Here is a 19687-nt window from a genome sequence, read left to right as displayed (position 1 = left end):
CAGTGGTTTCTGTGTTTACTAATTTATTTTTTTGTGGTGAGTGTATTTATAAACATATATATATATACATATATTTCAAATACACTTTGTTATTTATGAAACTATAAAATAAGTTTTTGAATTGGAGAATTCTATTGAATTCTATGCCTGCATTATGGGTTTCAATGTCAATTGATTGAAAGTAAATTAGTACTGTTTTTAGCTTCAAATATCTTAAAAATAAATGTAAGAAAGGCAGCTCAACAGCTTATTTTCAAGAAGAAAGAAACAGCTTCTTTCTTTTTTTGGGTATGTATGTGCATGTACATATATGTGTACTAATATTTATTTAAAGAAATATATTTAAAAATATTCTTGATGTATATAATATTTTACAAACACAGTCTGATTGAATCTAGAAATATTTTATACTGATAAGGACAAATGCTATGGTGATACTGTTTCCAGTAAAAAAGGTTTGTATTATTTTTATTAGTGTTACACTTTCGTAATGTTTTTGCTAGAGACAATCTGATATTTCTTTTGCACCTACATATTCCAGTAATTTTCAAAACTTTGAGATATCAATTTTTAATTAGTTGCTGTTCTTTACAGATATATCATGAAATATGGTCTCGACTATGTTTTAACATTTAAATTATTTATAAGTAGCATTTAAAACAACGTCAATTTATATGTATTTTTTTTCACAACATGATTATTGAAACAACTTATTATTATTTATGAAAATAACTGTCACTTGTGTTGGAAGTGTGATCATCTGATTCAATTTATTTAAGACTAATTTCAGCATCGTTATGGCACAGAAATACTGATATTTTTCACAATTTATTTAATACTTGTTTCATAATGACAAAAAACCTATTTAAACACTTTTCACATTTTAAGAAACAGTTCCATCACAATAAATACATTTCGCATTAACTCTGTTTTTACTTTTTACTGTTATTACATACTTCATTTCCTACATAATTGATTTGTTATATACTCATAATATTGATTGATGTATTATGATGAAGAATTGGCACAAAATCTAACTTTAATTGCTGACATAAATCACCGTGAAGGAGTAATAATCAACATCAAGACAGTAACATATTTAAGTGAGACTATTTAATTTATTTTTTAACCTATCTTTTTGAAAGAAAATGTGTCCATTGATAGATAGGAATTTAGTTGATTATTTATATTTATAAATTATTGAACTATTGCTTTTGTTTCAAGTCAGTAGTAATCTATTCACAAAATTTCTATTCACAATTTTGTTTAAAATGAAAATTTTAATATTTTTTTGTTATAATTTAATACATGTTTAAATATTTCTTTACAATAATTCTTATTCCCTCAGAAATTTAATTTTTCATTCAATTTTTTCAATTTTCATTTAATTTTTTATAGTCTTTTGTTTATTCTTCACAGATGATAATAGTTTTCTTTGTGACTCATTTCAGTGTTCCTGAGCTAAGGTGAAAAAAATAATGATATGCATTTTATTAACTTTTAAATGAACCTAGAGAACAATGGTATATGAAATTGATAGTGACAAATTGTACAAAATTGTGATTATAGACTGACTTAATTGACAATATTAGAAAATAGATAATTTTGGGGAGTGAAGTCTAAATCAAGTCTTTTATAATGATATTTTAAATTCTTAACCATGCCACTGTTCACATGTTTATGTTTTTTTACATGATTCAATGGGACTTTTAACCATCTTGCTCAATTGTATCGACCTAATAATCTTCTAATTATTTCGGCCTACTTGTTGGTTGTCATGAGTATTTTTTTATGATAAAATTATTGATTGATAAATGATTTTTGTCTAATGGAAAATTTCATTGAATTTTTAAAATGAGCGAAAAGATCCCTCAAACCATATAACAGAGTGTAATCAATTTCTATCAATTTTCTCAATCCAAAAATATTCTTGTGCATCTTTTTTTTTTAAATATATGTAGTTGGTACCTAATAGCATGTTAAGGAGGTTGATAGTCATCTTTACATTCCTTCTGATGCTCATATTTAATCCTGAAATCAATGAGATAAATTTATTCTGCTTCAAAATTTTCTTAGCTTCTCTTATGAAAATCATGTTATGTTGTATTTTCTTGTGGCTGTTTTTTGTTCACCAGCCTGAAACATTGTTAAAACTGAAAATATGGTTGTTTATAACAAGTTTCTCTAGTACTGTCATCATTTGGTTATTACTCCAAAGATAGAAATATTTTTTAATTAATTAAATTTGTTTTGTTTTTCAATTACTATCCCATTTTATAGCGCTATTCCCTCTAGTTTTTTTATTTATTTGTGCTAATTCATTTAACATATAAAACATCATAAAGCCCTTTAATTGATTTAGAATTTTTCTCAGAACAGCAGTAGCAAGTTGGTACACATATGCTACTGCTTGTTGGTTAAATGAATTTAGGAAACATGCTTTATCAAATTTAAAATCTCAAAGCAAAAGAATGATTTTTTTTTTTGAGATCAGTTTTAGTCTTCATTAAGAACTTTTTTTTTTCAAATGATCCATATTTAGGATATAGCGAATATATCTAGTTAAAATGTTTACAAAGAACAATGTTAGATCAAATGTTATCAGTATTTTTGTACAGCCAAAATTGTTAATTAAATAAAGATTTATGTTTGGAAAACATTTGATGATGACATATGGGCAATAAAGAAATGCATAATGTAAATACTAAGGATTATTTTAATCTATTTTTTTTTTAAATCATATTTCTACAGTGCCTTGATATAGCTTAAGGTTTGATTTACACAATGCTGTCTGTATAGTTAATGCATGTACAGCTAATGCTATATAATTATAATAATATAAGTAAATTGTTGGCTTATTGTATATTAATATCAGTTGATTAGAATGATATTGCCTATTAATAAAATATGGTATAATTAAACTTGCCAAAAGCTTTCATGAGAGGTGTATTTCATGATATATTCTATCAAAATTGGGAAAGAAGTGGATGGAATGACATGAATGTCTTTCATATGAACTCTTTTGAGGAGTAAGCTGAGGTCGACATTGCAATTTGGGTCCAGAAAAGTAACAAAACTGTTTAAAGATTCATGTTACTTTTAGATGATAAAAGCAGTTAAAATTGAGATTAGTTGACTATACATCTTACATAAGAGAATATAAAAATTTATTTAGGGAATCAAATTTTATATATAACAAATATATGTGTGGGTGTATACATGTGTGTATATCCACAAATATATATGAATAAATAATAAATATTGATTATTAATTATATAATATAAAGCAAACAATTGTTTTATGTGATAATTGATTTATATATTAATTAGCTATAAGAAAGTTGATATTTTACAGATATAATATACATACAGAAGAAATACTTAACTATAATACCCTATCCTATAAAGACAAAATTAATATTGATAGTATGAACTAATTTTCAAAATGTTGCTTACATTTTAACTATTTTCTAAAGCTATGGAATTGAGAAATACAAAGGCAGAATTTGGCTAAACTGGAATTATTTATTAACACTGTGTATTTTACATTCATTTAAAAGTTAATAACAAAGTTTATGCAAAGAATGCAGTAGATTTTCCAGTAAACCAAATCCTTCCATATTCATTAATGCTTAAAAATGTTTCAGCAATAATTTATGTAACATAGTCATGTGATTAGTCTAACTTTGGGTTTTAGTGTAAAACTTGTTGATGATTTTATTAATGATCAATAGCATATGAAGCAGAAATTTCATGAAAGAGTGAAACTACTTTCAACTTCCATGGTCCCTTAACGAAGCTTCAATCTTTCATTTACAAAACAGTTACAATGATGTAACTGGATAAGAGTGGCACATAAGTATAAATTTCAGTGGTCGATTAGGACAAGGTTTTTATAGGGTGCTACATGGTAGGACAGAATTTTATAAATTCGAATAATTTCTATCTTTCATAGAAGTAACTTAAATTAGCAATAATTTTTAAGTGAAGGTTTCTTTTAGATTGTGATTTAATAATGATTTATTATTTTAGAGTTTCTTAATTATTTGAAACAACTTGAAGTGCAATACTCAATTGATTGTTGATAGATTATTGTGAATGATAGCACTAGTTTGTAACCACTGAAGGAATGTTTATCACACTTTATGGATAACACAGATGGTTTCTAATTTATACATGATGTGTACCATTCTGTACTTTCCCTGGCAACATGTTACTATACATATCAAATCCCTGCTATTAATATTATCTTCCAAACACTATTTCCAAAAATAAAATGAAGCAAAATGCAAAATCAGCTCAATACCATTTATTGATTATTTTTTAAAAATGAATAAAAAAGATCGCTCAATTTATTTGTAAATAGCTAATTAGATTAGTTATTTTGTTTTTCCGGAGAAGACAGTTGGTATTGTCTTCTCTATGCCATTTTGCTAGGAACCCTCTGCATATTACTGCTAATTATTGTTATGTTGTTATTAATAATTATGTTTATGTGATGGGTAAATGTGATTCTGAGTTCTACCAAAAAAAAAATATATATATATATATATATAGTAATATATAATGTAATAGTCTTCCCTGATCATCAGATTCTTTCTTTTTTATATAATTACATTTTTAAATGTATAATATTCTATTTATTATTTGCAATAAGTGGCTAAACCCACAACATACAGAACAATATAAGATTATAGTGATTGTCTTCCAAACAAAATAGTCCGTGTGATATTTTAAACATTAATTTTTCCAAAAAATAATATTATTAACAGAACTCAATGAACTGCATATACTGGTCACATTATGTGAAAATTTAAAATTATAGTTTTGTGGTCAGTTAAACTACTATAGCTAGGAAGAAATGTATAATTGTTCAATAATCCATCACTTTCAAAAACAAGTTGTTACAAAAAAATAATAAAAAGAAAAAAAAAACAACGAATGTAAACATACATATATATTTTACTTATTGTATATAAAGTTATATAATATAAGTTGTATATAATGTTGCAGGAATATATTGTTTTGTGTACTTACTATAAAAAATAAATTAAAAATTATGTAAAAAAAAACATTAATTTTGTGACACATTTTCATGTTCATCGCACGTTTTGCTATACAAAATAAATAAAATATTATAAAATCTATTGTTTTTATTTTTCAACTTCCTTGTATGTCACCTAATTAAATATGAAACAATAATTTTTTAATCCCTAAAGTAAACCCAACTTTCATAGTAAAGATTCTGCTTATGCTTATACCAGCATTAGAAATAAAGAAAACAAGAAATGATTAGGTTTTTTTTCTTTTTTAGTAAAGATATTTGCTTTGCTCCCTTAGCTAAATAGATAAAATATCAGTCACAAAAAAACTTTTTTGAATACTTTTTTCTCTTATAATTACTTGCTATCTATTGTCTTTATTTTATTGTTTCCGTTCAAGTACTCTAAAAATAATTTAAGATTATAAAATATTCAGATTTAATTTAATGTTTTGAGCTTTATTTTTATATTATAAATGTATCATTTATATTTTATATTACTGCTACTTCCAAATTATGATAAATGTGTGATAGTAACCATTAGTTGTTTTTTGCTCTCAAATTCTTTATCACTAAAAGAATTAATAAAAAGTAGATTAAATCTTGTGAGGTCCTGGTGGTTACAATCTTGTAGCGGATTCTTTGGTTAGGGGCGCAGGCTGTCTGGAGGTTGGAGAAGTATGGAATATTTCCCAAGAGGAAGTTGTAATCTGGTGTCCTTAAAACTTGTTTTTAATATTTAAGTAATTTATTTAATTTTTCTAGGGTCGATGGTCTGGGGCAGTCTCTAGATCTTCCCCTGCCAATACATAATCCTAATGGAATTCCTAATATTTCAGGCATTTCCTATTTTCAGCAACCTTTTGAAAATTTAAATAATTATTTCATAGTTTAACTCAAAAAATTAATCAAAATGCAAATTCATAGAGAAAATTCTCAAAATGTGTCAAAATTTTGTATTTATATGTATATAATCAAAGATACATATTTATATTCTGATAATAATGGTAAGGAATAAATAATGGCAGGAACAAAATAATATGCATTTTCATAAATTGTTATTATATATTTAATGGAAAGCAATTAACGCTATTCATAATTCAGGAAAACATGATAGAAAAATATATAATATAATTAATATTTTCTATGCCAACATATATCGTTTCTGAAATTTCGGGAGAAGGAGGAGGTTCTGGACCCCATAGACCTCCCCACTGATTCTCCTATTGCAAAGTATTAACTTAATTTAATGTAGGAACTGAGAGATTAGTTGTTGAGCACTTTGGAAGGAATGTGGGATATACTTTACCAGATATCTATGTGCACATGCAGGATGCTATACCCCGAGCTATTTTAGAAATAAAAAAACACTGCCTATAATATCCTTGAATTTTGATATTCTAATAATTCTAGATAAAAAGACCCCCCTGCAGGATTTGTAATTGTAGGACTCCCAGCAGCTGATTTCGAGCCAGTTTGCACTTATTTGCAGAGTACAGGACTACTGCAACGAACTGCCAAACAAGCATCCGTCAGGGAATGTAAATGTGACCAAAGTTTTTCATAAGATGGTTTAAAAATGCATGCTTCAACTCATGTGGACGTATGGAAGAAGTTGAGTCATACATGGTTAAAGCCTATTGAGTTCACAATTGGATTACAAACTAAAAAGTGATTACAATTTGAAAAATGACCTTCACTCATCATGGCATGTTGATATGCTTCCAAATTTGCTTTCATATTCTACTCCAGAGGAAGGGGCTCTGCCTAGGCTTAAGTAGGCAGTTAATGCAAAGCAGGCCAAAGTAGAAATTGATTCATTTATTTATCTACTAGTTTATTAAGTTTCTTTAAAAATTCTTCAAGTTTTTCGTTGTTTACTGTTGGTTTTGTAATCCTATGCATGGAATTTTAGGTTGAGTCATGGCATGCATTATACTTAAGGGGAGTTATCTACAGAGTACCAAGCCATTCTAACCATAATAAAGTTTTCATTTCATGGGATCGCCACATAGATATAAGTCGACTCACCATGCTTGATTCCAGCCGACACTACTACAGTTATTATCCAAATGGCCCTCTGAGGTGCAAACATAATATTTAAAAAATCGCTTATTTTAATTAAAGTATTATCTTATTTCCATTTTAAGTTTAATTTGATTTGGATGCAGAGATTCATTTATTTCGGTTTTTATTTTTAATATTATTTTTCTAAGCTCATATCTCTATTCTACCTCCTGTTGTAGTTGTTCTTCAGAAAACATATTGTTTAATTTATGCACTATATAGTCATTTAATTTGTGCTTAATGATTGCCTTGCGATATTAATTGATTCGTTCTTCGAAGTTTAACATCCACTATTTTCTCTTACTCATAGAAGAATCATACTCACTAGAGAAGAGTTCTTGGATTTTCTTATTTGTTTATATTGTTTTCTACCTAAGCAAATTCGCTTCTGAGGGGAGGTGCCAGGTCATACCTAATCAGGTATAGAGGCAGGTAATAGGGTGTATACAAGTGGTCGAGTGACCTCTGAAGCCGGAAACCTCTAAAGGTTTTTTTTACAGGTTGTTAAGGTACTACAGCTATTGTTAGTGATTTCTACAGCCCCTAAAGTACAACTTCACACGAAACCAAACGGAACTGGGTCTCATAAAAGTGAATGTATTAAATTACAATTACAAAGAAATGGAGATGATATATATTGATTTTGACGTACCTCCTCTAAACTAAACTTTTCTTTATTTTTTTAAACTATTATTAATTTAATAATCTATTTAGATTAAGAAAAAAAATCAGTTACCCTTAATAAGTTGACTAAAATAAGAGGTTTTCAGTATATAATATTACGAATTTCTATATTTTAGCTCATATTTTTTCTTATTTTACATTGTGTTACATATGTATATACATGCTTATGCTTGGTCGTATAGATATGCTCGCACAGTCACACATAGATGTCTTATTTCATTCACAGTAGTACTGAGTTCATCGAAACTAACTTTACGAAAAATACAATTAAATTTTCTCTGTTTTTGGGAAATTAATTTGAACATTTGTAATTTTCCTAAATGAGAGAACCTTTAATCCGTCAAGGCGCCAATTATTCAGCTGAATATTTAAAAGGAAGTATGGGAAAGGAGGTATAGATAGCATTTCCCAGCCAATTTCAGCCTTTTTCATTTGAAATTCAACTATTTCAAATTCGTATATTCGATCAAACATGAAAGGAAAAATCAGAATACTAGAATATCTAAAAACCGATCCCTTCATCGAAGAATACTTTCAATAGTAACAGTAAGTCGAAACACACATGTGCTTATGGCTTCTTGGGAAGTAAAACCTAATAAAAATGCCTATATCACGGCTACAGTGTAATAGAAAATAAGTATCTGCCACAGCCGGATTCGGACCCAGGTCCTTGGAGTTAGAAGCATGGTGCTTTCCCAAAATCCTCAATAAAAATAAATAATTAGAATCCCTCAAAAATCTAAGACACTATCCTTCGATCGAAGAAAACTACAACAGTTACCATAAGTCGAAATGCGACTGCGCGATGGAAAATTAGTAAATAGCGTCCTTGAAAACCAAATTATGATGTCAACTGAAATAGTAATTTAAAATGAGCATTTTCGTTCAGAGATGCTATTAAAAACAGAAGCAGAATACTGGAAATTGTATGAAACGATCGATGTGTAAATAAGCCCTTGGAGATTTTCAAGAAAAGGGGAGCTTCTTTGAAGGAAGTAATGACAAACATTTTATTTTTTTTTAATTATTTTTTCACATACAGAGGATCCTTAATGATATACATTAACTGATATCTCAAAAACACTTTGATGGCTGAACACTTAAGGTAGCTCAAGAGGAAAATGAAATTCATAGACGTTTACCATGCAAATTTTTGAGTGGGCTGTACTATATTAGCCAATGACAGATCAATAAACTGAGGAGGTCATTGTCATTTGTTGGAGTCAAATGAAATTTCGAATTCTAACTTGATTATCAATTTGGTCTTGCATTATTTAATCACTGCCTATATGGTTTCTAAAGTAACTGCGCTGGTTCTACCCACTACTTACATGTATTATAATCTCACAACACCATTTCCAGGACTGAATAAACCATTCCTAGAAGACTCTCTAAGGCATATAGGCCAATGGACAATGAAAGAAAAAAAAACGACCAAGTTATTGTTTTCTTCCGACCAAGGATTTATCTCATTGGTAATCCATTATAAAGGGGACAATTGAATTGCTTGGCAGGATGAATCAGGAGCTGCAGGAGCGGTTCATAGCTTAGGATGTTCACGGCAGTCTTAAACCGAAATTTCTTTTTTTAAACAAAATTTCATTTTTTTTTCTTGGTCAGTTAAACCTAAAAAATCTTTAAAATTTACATGAAATTTGTCATCGAATTAGAGATAAAAGTCATCGAGAGACTTTCCCCCCCATTTTTTTTATACCTACTTAAGAATAATGACTACTTATATATGAAGCAAATTCACGTTGTAGGAATGACATTGTGAAACATTATCAATAACTGTGCCCTGTAAGTTTGGATTATTCATACCTGGATCATACACAGGATGAGATTATGTTCATATGCAAACGATTGACTGAATAACATCCGAAATTTGACCAGAAATGGAAAATGATCTAAGTCAAAAAAAGAAAATTTTACAGCAGAGCTGACAAATTTTATTTGTGACAAAATAAGGACATCTTATTGTAAGTATTGGATACGAGATGAATTCGATGGTTTGGTGGAGCCCCAAAGCTCAACTCCCTAAGTTCAAATAGGCCTTATTATAATCATGCAAATCAGTCTTTTTTAATTGATTGGAAGTTCGAACCGTATGTCTTGTGAGTGTTGTATCAGTTGGGATCGACGTTCAGTTTCTTGTCTGTTTTGTATGGGGATTCCAAGTTAGTAGTTCGCCTAGTTTTAGCTCAAGTTAATGGATCTTGTTGTTTAGCACGTTTAGCTTGTTTAAATTGTTGCGTGTCCGCGTATCGGTACCCAACCTCGTGCCACAACCAAGAATGCAGTTATTTTTGAGGCGTGCCACAACTCTTCCCTCTGTTTTAAAAACGTTTTTCCACTTTTTTAAATATATAGTAAATAATATCTGATATTATCTACATGATGAAAATAATAAATCCCTGTTATTTATACAATAAATAGATAAAATGAAAGGATACTGTAGGGCATTCTTTAATTTGTGTAGTATCTAAAATCAAATTGTAATTCATCCCTTAACAACACCAAATTCGGTACAAGTTTTATTTGAAATATTTTAAATTTAGAATAGCCGTATTACAATCACTTTGAATTTCTCTTCAAAGTCGGTAAAAAGGCTGTTCTTGCATAGTCGTGCATTTCGAACATTCTGCGGACCGAATTTATAATTTGAGGTGCTCATTCGACTCAGAATTGAATTATTTTTGATTTATTATAGCATAACATTTTAGAGGTATAATTTAGGCGTTTTTTGCGAAGTTGGATTTGTTAACATTTTAGTTTTTTCGCATTCCTATCCATATACTCATGAAAAAAAGCTCGTACTACTGTTAACCTTTACATTTAAAAATCTCTCATCCATGGGTCAGACATTTAAGAAGTCAACATTGTGATCAGAGTAGATATATTTATTTAGTTAGTGTTTTAATTCTACGATTTATTTTGATATTTAACTGCTGAGGCATAGTTAGGTTTATCTCTGATCTAATTGGGCCGAATTCGAATTCCCTAACATAATAAAATTGAGTTTGGGATGTGCATAAATAATTACGCAATGGGTCGATTCTTTTTCGATTATGAAATATACCATAGAATCTCATTATTGAATTAAATATATGGTTTCTAATTCAAAAAAGTCAAAGCTGGCGAAACTTGGACAGATTTGTGCTTTGTGTAATGTATATTATATATGTATATATACATAGCCAAAGAGCTCGGGAGATAGAGAGATTTATTTCACTACAATTTTTCATTAATTTAATGAAAGCTATAAGGTTCTTGTTAAAGTGTTTACTCTGCTAACAATATTCGGGGTGAATTAAAAATAACCGCCGTTTCAAAACGTTACAAAAAATTATTTTTTTTCAGATCTTTATATCTTTGAAAATACCTAAACACTGAAAACCTAACAGAAAACTATTTGAAGTAGAATAAATTTGCTAATATATGAGCCCTGAAAGAGCTGCTTACGCTTAATAGTTCTGTTGTTCAAATTTTCAAATCTTTATAATGAAAAATGATATTTTGCGATATTATTTTGGCAAATATCATGAAAACTACTACTCCAACAAACGACGTATATACGTCTTTTTAGCTCGTAATTGAGGGTTAGAACATTGCAATTTCCATCGTCAAAATTAGTTCTCACCAGTGATGCGGCGAGAGGGATGCGCTGGGATCTCTTGAGCTCTGCTCTACCCCTCACACGTGGGGGATAGAATGGGCTCAGGGATCCTCAGGTCGATTGTGTAAATATTGTACATATTATTTTATCATTATGTTATTCTATTTATTTATTTTTCATACAGATAGTTTGATTATGTTCATCTTGTCTATTCTTTTGTTTGTATATATTTTAAGAGTTTTTTTTATTATAATTTTTTTTTTAATTTTATTATTTTTTTATCTTCTTTTTTTTTATTTTTTTTTTTTTAGTATATTTTAGTATGTATGAGATCATTCATCACTATTACCTATAGCCCACAACTGTTTGGCAGATTGTAATATCTATCAATAAATAAATCTATCTATCTATAAAAATTAGTTCTCAAAATGTTGATTCCTCGTTGATCAGAAAAAAAATGTTGCTATTGAGTGTAAAGAGCTCTCATATTTTAGAAAATTTATTCTACATTACTTGCTACAAATTTTTTTTGGTGTAGTAGGTAGTTTTGTTTCTTGGTGTAGGATATAGATAGAATGAAAAAAATTAGACTTTTTCTCGAATAAAATAAACTTCATGGGACTTGCATCTTAACCACCACTTCAATATTTATTTCTCAATGATTTTTTTTATTGTATAATCTAGTTAAAAATTAACCTTTTTCTGACATTCTGACACGCACAATTTTTTCTTTACTTCGAAGAACTCAAAAATGACTTTTAACAGTCATTAATTTTTATTTACTCTTAATATGCATGGCAGACATCAATTTCGACTCTTAACTGTACATAGTTTTCATTAAAGTAATAAAAAATTGTAGTCAAATAAATTCTGTTATTTTCTCTTGGACTCTTGGACTACCACAGTTGTCCTTCGACATTTCTGTATAGAATAGTTCAGTAGGAAAACATATTTTGAAGAAACAGTATTGGTCCGCTAGATTGAAAAATACTCCACGCCTGCTCACCTTCGCGATGTCTTGTGACTAATGATTCGCGAGTACAGAAGAATCCAATGGACCATAATGAATAGCTGGATGTATAGGTTTAGAGAGGTTCTGATTTGATGAATTGGTCTTAGAAAGTTAAGATAAAGAAGAGACAGGTAGCAAGTAGGTTTGTTAAGTAGAAGACCAACTAGGATGATAAAAAAGAAGTGATAATGAAGACTGGGGTAGGAGCGAAGGGGCCTAACAGATAGGTGGCGCCCCTAGCGGGAGAGCGCTCTACTAGCCCCGGATTGCAGACCAGCGACGACATTCCAGCCAGTCTCGTTCTTATTGTGCCTTCAGTCAGTGTTCCTTCCTCCCTGGAGCTCCTCTAACTATTGTACTCAGCATATCACTGGTAAGATTATTTATTTTTACTTATTTCTTACAAATTATATTTCTATAAAGTGCTGTATTTTTTATGTTTGTGTTAGGCTGTGTACGAAAGTTTGAATTTTATATTAGTTTATGATTGTAGAATAAGACAAGTGCTCTTTTATTCATCTTACTACCACGTGAATAAGCAACTTTGACAATTTTCAAGTATATATCATCTATAAAAGTATACTTCTTGCATTTGACAAATGACGGAGGACTCGAGACACACAATTGACATGAGCAAACGCCGCTTGGAGATCCGTTGATCTCTCGACTGAGAGCAAACTCTTCCAGTCAAGAGACAAGACTGTAAGTGTTTCCTGCTCGGACAAGACCAGTCAGGAACAGACAAGACGTTCTGAGACGACGATGGGTCACTGACCGGCTGCTACCTGCCTCGCTACCTGCCTACCTGCTCAGGTCCATACTTCATCTCTACTCTCACCATCGCACTCCTCTGACAGTGTGCCGTATTCCACCAATCAGTTCAATACAGCAAACAATACCAATTATTGTGACATGTTGACAAATAAGGCTGGTTGGATTCCCTTCTGCAAGTTTTGAAACTGAAAACGTTTGATAGTGTTCTAGACCGAATTGAAAAAAAAAACTTTTATTTTCAATTATCGAGTCAACTTTTTGCATGAACTAATATGTTAAGTAGTGTGATCTTGAAATTAAATCTTTAGTACTGAACAAAGTCATTATCATACCGTTTTCATCGTTTGCATCCTGACAGAAAACAATTTTAATTTCATCTTTTTTTTTTTTAATATTGTATGAACACACATGGAGGTAATCGCAAATAGCTCAAGCATTTAACGGTGTTCTATTATAACTTCTGTTTTAACTTTCAAACAATGTATAATTTCTTTAAAGGTGAGAAAGATCATCGCCTTGGGTTGATATGGTTGTAACTGACAAATTTGTATTTTCTCTTTGAAATCACTAACATCAAAGACATAAATTAATTTCAATCCTATCCGTTGAAAAATAAAGGATCTAGTAGTGTGACAAGGTTCCATTTAGAGACAAGTTTTAGTAAGAAATTGCAACTTAAAACAATATGGTAGCAATATTGTCAAATCCAACATAGTTATTTGTAAAGTTGATCAGAATTAATGATAAAAATTTGATTTAAAAATGAAACATGGACAAAAATTATACAATTAACGAATGATTTGTTATTTGAACTTCCTATGGAAGAGCTTAAAATAAAAATGATTATAGAGCATACAGTTTATTCCGTTGTCTTTCAAGAGATTTTGTTGACAAGCGATGCAAAGTTTTAAATCTTAAAGCTGTTGTAATATGACAAAATATTTATGATTTATATTCTAAGTTCTTACATCGTGCCATATTAATAGCAATAATAAAAAACAGAACTTTATATTTGCAAGGTAATAATAATCATAAACGTCTTAAATTAAAATTATATTTTAAAGATTTGTTATTAGAACGTGGGGTGGTACCATCAAATATTGGACACGATTTTCCTTAAACTAATTATTTTATGATGGTTCAATCGATTTATTTCGTTTTCTCCAAAGTATAATTTACTTTGTTGTCGTATTTAAATCATATCTACAGATCAAAAACGTGAATGTTTCATTGTGTATTCCATTGATTAGTTCTAGACCGAATTGGGGGAAAAAACCCTCAGAATTCTGGTTAATATTTTTCTTTCATACAATTAACAGACACATTCTGGCATACAACGCCACAAATTTAATTGTTATTTAGCAGATTCATAGTCAATAAATACAATTTTTTGTTGAGTTAAGACTTGAATATTTACCAATAACATAAATTTGATTAAAAAATTGAACGTATATAAAATGATACAATGAATAAACATATACCAGTTACCGCGGGAAAATGTTATAACAATCCCCTGAAATTATAATTCTTTACACCAAGCCTGCTTTTGTCTGCAGGTTGAAGTGATTTGGTTTTAGTAAATACTGTGTACGATTGTCAGTTTATTCAATGGCTTAATTACTTAATCATGTATGTGTAGGGAGTATAATGCTTCTTTATATAAAGCTGTTTTGAATTTAAAACAGTAATTGAGTTGAAACGGACGTTGAATGAATATAATTAATTGACAGGACTCTTCTTATCTTTCATCGAAACTAAATGTAGTGTACTCAATACATTTACAAATCACTACAGTTTTACTGTAAACAAAATATTATGCATGTTTGACAGCTTGGAACTTATCATTGATCTATAACAACATACATATTTGAACATAAAATTAGATGAGAAATGATTAAAATTGAAGCGTTTGCAGATAATCGGAGGTAACTCCAATTTTTTCAAGTTTTCGGGGGGAAAAAATGATCAAAAAATTGAAATTTTTAAGGTATCTGAACAAATTTTCTCTATTGTCCATACATAAGTACTGGGGAACATACAATGGTTTTCAACTATAAGGTCAATCATTATTTTCCATGTAAGTTTTATATTGTGAAATCCATTACATATTTTCACGTGATAATGAAAATGAAAAATATATTAGTGTTCAGTATAATTTAACTAAATCACGACAAAGTATTTTTTACGGATTAGGACTGAGTATTTTGGATATGGAGGCAAAAAAAGTGATATCAACTATAATCAAAGCATTACTACATGTTCTGGAAGCTATATTTTTGGACTGAAAATACATTCCAAATTTGTATAAACTATTCCAGATGGATTAAACTTGACATTACAGCTAAATCGCACAAGGTTTAGAACAATACCGTATGGATTAGTTTTAATAGTGATTTCAGTTATTATTCTTGTAAATAAAACTAAGTTACAAAACAATTAGCATGACAATGAGATTATAGAAATCTCGAAAAGTGGTATATACATATATACCATCATTCTTAAATATCCTGTTTATGAAACAATTCGTTTAACATCAACGATTCGGGATAGGTCGTCCAGTTTTTGAGCTTTTTGTTCCTAACGTTCCATCTACTACAAAAACGATTTATTGCCAAAAAAAAAAAAGAGATAACATTAAAGAACTGTTTAAAATATTATAAAATATGTAAATATAAAGTTATTAGTAACTAACGATGCAGGCTATTCTATATTTAATGTATTAACTAGCAATGGGAGGTTTAAATTTCTTGTGCAAAACGAATGAATTACAATTTTGTAAAAATATGATATAATAGTGCAAAATAATACTTGTAAATCCAAATTTCTCCTCATTTTTTAACAAACCCTTCAATTATTTGTTTGTTTAATTCAAAGTATTAACTTAAAAAATGCTACTTTAGCTTTTAATTTTGAATTTATGTCGTCCTTAACCTTATAGCAGAGAAGAAACTTCCCTTTTTGTTATGTGTAGAGATGAGGGAAACGGTTTGTTTGTGTGTAATTAGCAACAAGATTGAGGTAATAGCCACTAACTGTTTGATGGATAATATTAAAGGTGATTATTTAATATAGAGAACAATCACTGAGGACTAATTCACCGTTCCCTGTTCAACTAGAGTAGAGAGGCAATTGAGGCTAATTGATAAAAACTGACCTCTTTTATTGGTTGCAGTTGACAGTCCATGTACCCGATCATATTACTATCAATTTCTCGCCAAGCCTCCTGTATTTTATTGGTAAATTGCCTGATCGTATCGGGAAAATAATTAGTTATTCAAGTTGATAGAAATAACATCATTTATATTTTCAACCGAGTCATATCCAGTTGTTTGTTCCAGGAAAAGTTCAACTTGATGACTTTCCCTCATACAATAACCCTGTGCTAATATTTTCGGGACTTTTATTTGTCTTAGGTGTATATCTCCCAAGCATAAAGCATCTCAGTATCAGCGAATTTATAAACATTTGACTGATGATTAATTGTATAAAAATAATTTAAAGAACAAATATTTTAAACAAAATTTCCTAATTAAACACAACAAAATATAAGATATAAAATATTACACAAATATAACATGATTGGGACATAAAATAGATTAGAAAATATTGACGTAGAGTTCTATTGTGGTTTTAATATTACTACAATGGTTCTCTAAGTAAATCGAAGAAACGTTTTATGCTGAAGCATTTTTAATCTTTATCACCTTTTCCTTTCAGAAACAGGTGTTTTAAAGCCGAAATCATGATTGAAATTTAACTTTTTGTAATAGCTATATATTAAGTCTTTCAAGAATATTCATAATATTCTATCATATATATCATATCATAATATATATCATAACTGAAAAAATTTCTCTCTTTAATGCAAACCAACCTGATCTGTTAATGAATTTTCGCCAGTACTAAATGAAATATTTATATCTGGATTAGAGTATGATCATTTCTTCAAAAGTCAGCGTGCTAAAATTGTATGTGTTCATATGAAGCTAAAACATTTTAGGAGTTCCATAATACTAGTTCAAAAGTTAATTGGATTTAATCAGGTAATTCAATATTCTTCCCACCAATATAGTCTTCCTGAGACTAAGAACCAGCGCCATCTGCGTTTCCACATTAAGTCCAACAGCTTTCAGGTTCTTTAGGTGTCCTCAGACTTCTATTTTTTACTTGGCGTCGACTTCTGAGCATTATCTTGTTCAGTAGCCATGAATCACATACAAATTTTTGAGAAAGAGCAAATTTTACGGAGATGTTGAAGGAATTGACCATCAGCAAGTGATTGGAAAGGTTTCAGGATGGCCGAGAGGATTTCAAAGACTACTTTAGTACAGGACGTCCATAAATTTCTGTTTTCGATGGAACCGTGGAAAAAACCAGTGTATTATGGGACTGTCGAACAGCACAACCCCGATTTGATTTGAAGGAGGAGGTGGATCCTCTATCACTGGTTATGAGTATGTTTTTAGCATCATACTCAATTACCGTCATGGACCATCCCTTTATTCACTTTATTTTGCATTTTGAGATCTCTCTTGTTTCACAAATTATTTTCAAAATGCGGCATTCCAGTATCGTGGAGGTAACGATATTCTATTCAGAAATGACAAGGTAAGTAAAAAATATCCAAATAGAGGACTTCTATTTGAGATGGCTTAAAAGTATTGTGTCATTATGGGAATATTTTAAATTGTCAGCTGTTAGACTATAGCTGAACTATGTCATATATTAGTAATTTTTCCCATTCCAAAGAAAATTGAAGGTAATATAAATCACTATGAGTTTTGACTCGTATCATCCTTTGTGAAGTTTTGACAGGGTTGGTGTCTGAAGTTCTTAAGATAGACAACACTGTTTCAACTGATAGGGTAGGGGTATACGTTCCAGTTTAGTTGTTACATTTTTTAATAATTAACTTTTAAGATTGTAAGCCTGTAATGTATTAACAGACATCGAGAATCTTAAGGTGAATCTTTTGGAATTGTGAGGAATCTTTATCTGGAATAAATAGACAAATGATTCGCTTCAACTGGGACATTGGTTCTATATTTTCTTTTCCTTTCTGTGACCCATCTTGGCTTTCCAATATCAGCAACTTTGTTATGAATTTTAATTAATTTTTCTTTAGTATTTTAATTTTACTAAAATGTATGATTCCATTTACTATTAGTAATTTACTAAACAGTGAGATTATTCACATTTATATACTGCGCTGTTACATAAAAACAAATTGTTGCGATGTTCGTATCACTTGACTTTTACTTATCACTCAAGTAAGCGAAAATTTTAAACAAGTTTTTATTTGTCTGTTGCTGTAAAAATTTGTATTTTAAGGTTTCTTGAGGTTTAACAAAGTATAAAAAAGACGTGTGAATCTTATTGCTGTAGGGAATGGTCGGGCACCCTCGTCTTTCTCCGATTTTCCAGTCTCTACATCGCTGTTTCTATTTCTCCTTTACTTAACTATCAAATTCTTTTATTTTTCATGGTTATACATTTTTATTACTATTAACAATGCAAAATTGGTAATTATTTCAAATAAACAAAATTAATGGCACTTTAGATGAAGATAATATGAAAATACATTATTTGAACCCTGTCAGGTTATTTTGATGAGGATGAAACCTGGCTGATATTTAAGACCACTTATTTCTGCACTGACATGCCAAGTTTAATCAAAATTCTTGAGAGCCGTTTTTGAGACAATCGAAAAAATGTGAATAATCGATTCTATAAATTAGTACTTCGGGCCTGTCGATTTTATCGAAAAAGTTGCTGAAACATCCCAATCATATACCCTTCTGAAATATGTAATTTCAGTTTCATCCAACTTTTCGTTTTTGAGCCAGGTTGTTTACGCACCTACTGAACGTTTCTTAAAACTGTTATTTAGACTGCGGGAACCTCGAAATGTTTATTTTCGACGAAAACTCAAATTAAAAATTGTCTACGATCGTGATGCTTCCTCCTAGTATATACATTCCTTATTTAGGTAAATTATGTTTTCATTTTAGCAGCAGGACAAATGAAATTGTTTAAATATACATTCTTATTCAAACAGGTATAAAAAGGTATGTGTGCAATATAAACTTTATGAAGATACATAAAAAAAATATAAGATACATTAATATGTATATATATGCTGTTTTCTGCTATGTATTCTGCGCCTCCCATTGTTATAAACACTATATACGCACTGCGTGTGAACACATTCTCTTACCAACGTACTCGTAATATGTATTAGGTAGATCTTTCAATTTATCGATTTTTTGTAAGATAATGTAGGCTCCTATGTAATTTTATACATTTTTATTTTATGCTTAAGAAACTGTTATGACTTTTTATTCATTTAATTTAACGAGTGAAGGTAAAGCCCGATAATTCTTAAAACATCGAATTAACTTAGAAGTTAATGTCCTATTAAAAACTACTCTTCTAGTACTTACTGAATATATTATTACTATATTATTTTCTTCTATAGGGGTATTCATGATCT

General features: G+C 29.6%; 1 protein-coding gene across 1 annotated transcript in view; it reads left to right on the top strand.

Annotated features, from left to right (window-relative positions):
• Positions 1 to 12722: 12722 nt before the first annotated feature.
• Positions 12723 to 19687, top strand: part of boi (brother of ihog) — a 69663-nt gene continuing 62698 nt past the window's right edge. The window contains exon 1 of the mRNA XM_014435297.2: positions 12723 to 12793. The gene's annotated coding sequence lies outside the window, so the exon portion shown is untranslated. The remainder of the gene's footprint in view (positions 12794 to 19687) is intronic.

This window comes from Halyomorpha halys, unplaced genomic scaffold (genome assembly GCF_000696795.3).
Source record: "Halyomorpha halys isolate HHAL.00 unplaced genomic scaffold, Hhal_1.1 Scaffold1558.1, whole genome shotgun sequence".
Taxonomy (NCBI): Eukaryota; Metazoa; Arthropoda; class Insecta; order Hemiptera; family Pentatomidae; genus Halyomorpha; species Halyomorpha halys.
This window is presented reverse-complemented; position numbering and strand designations above follow the sequence as displayed.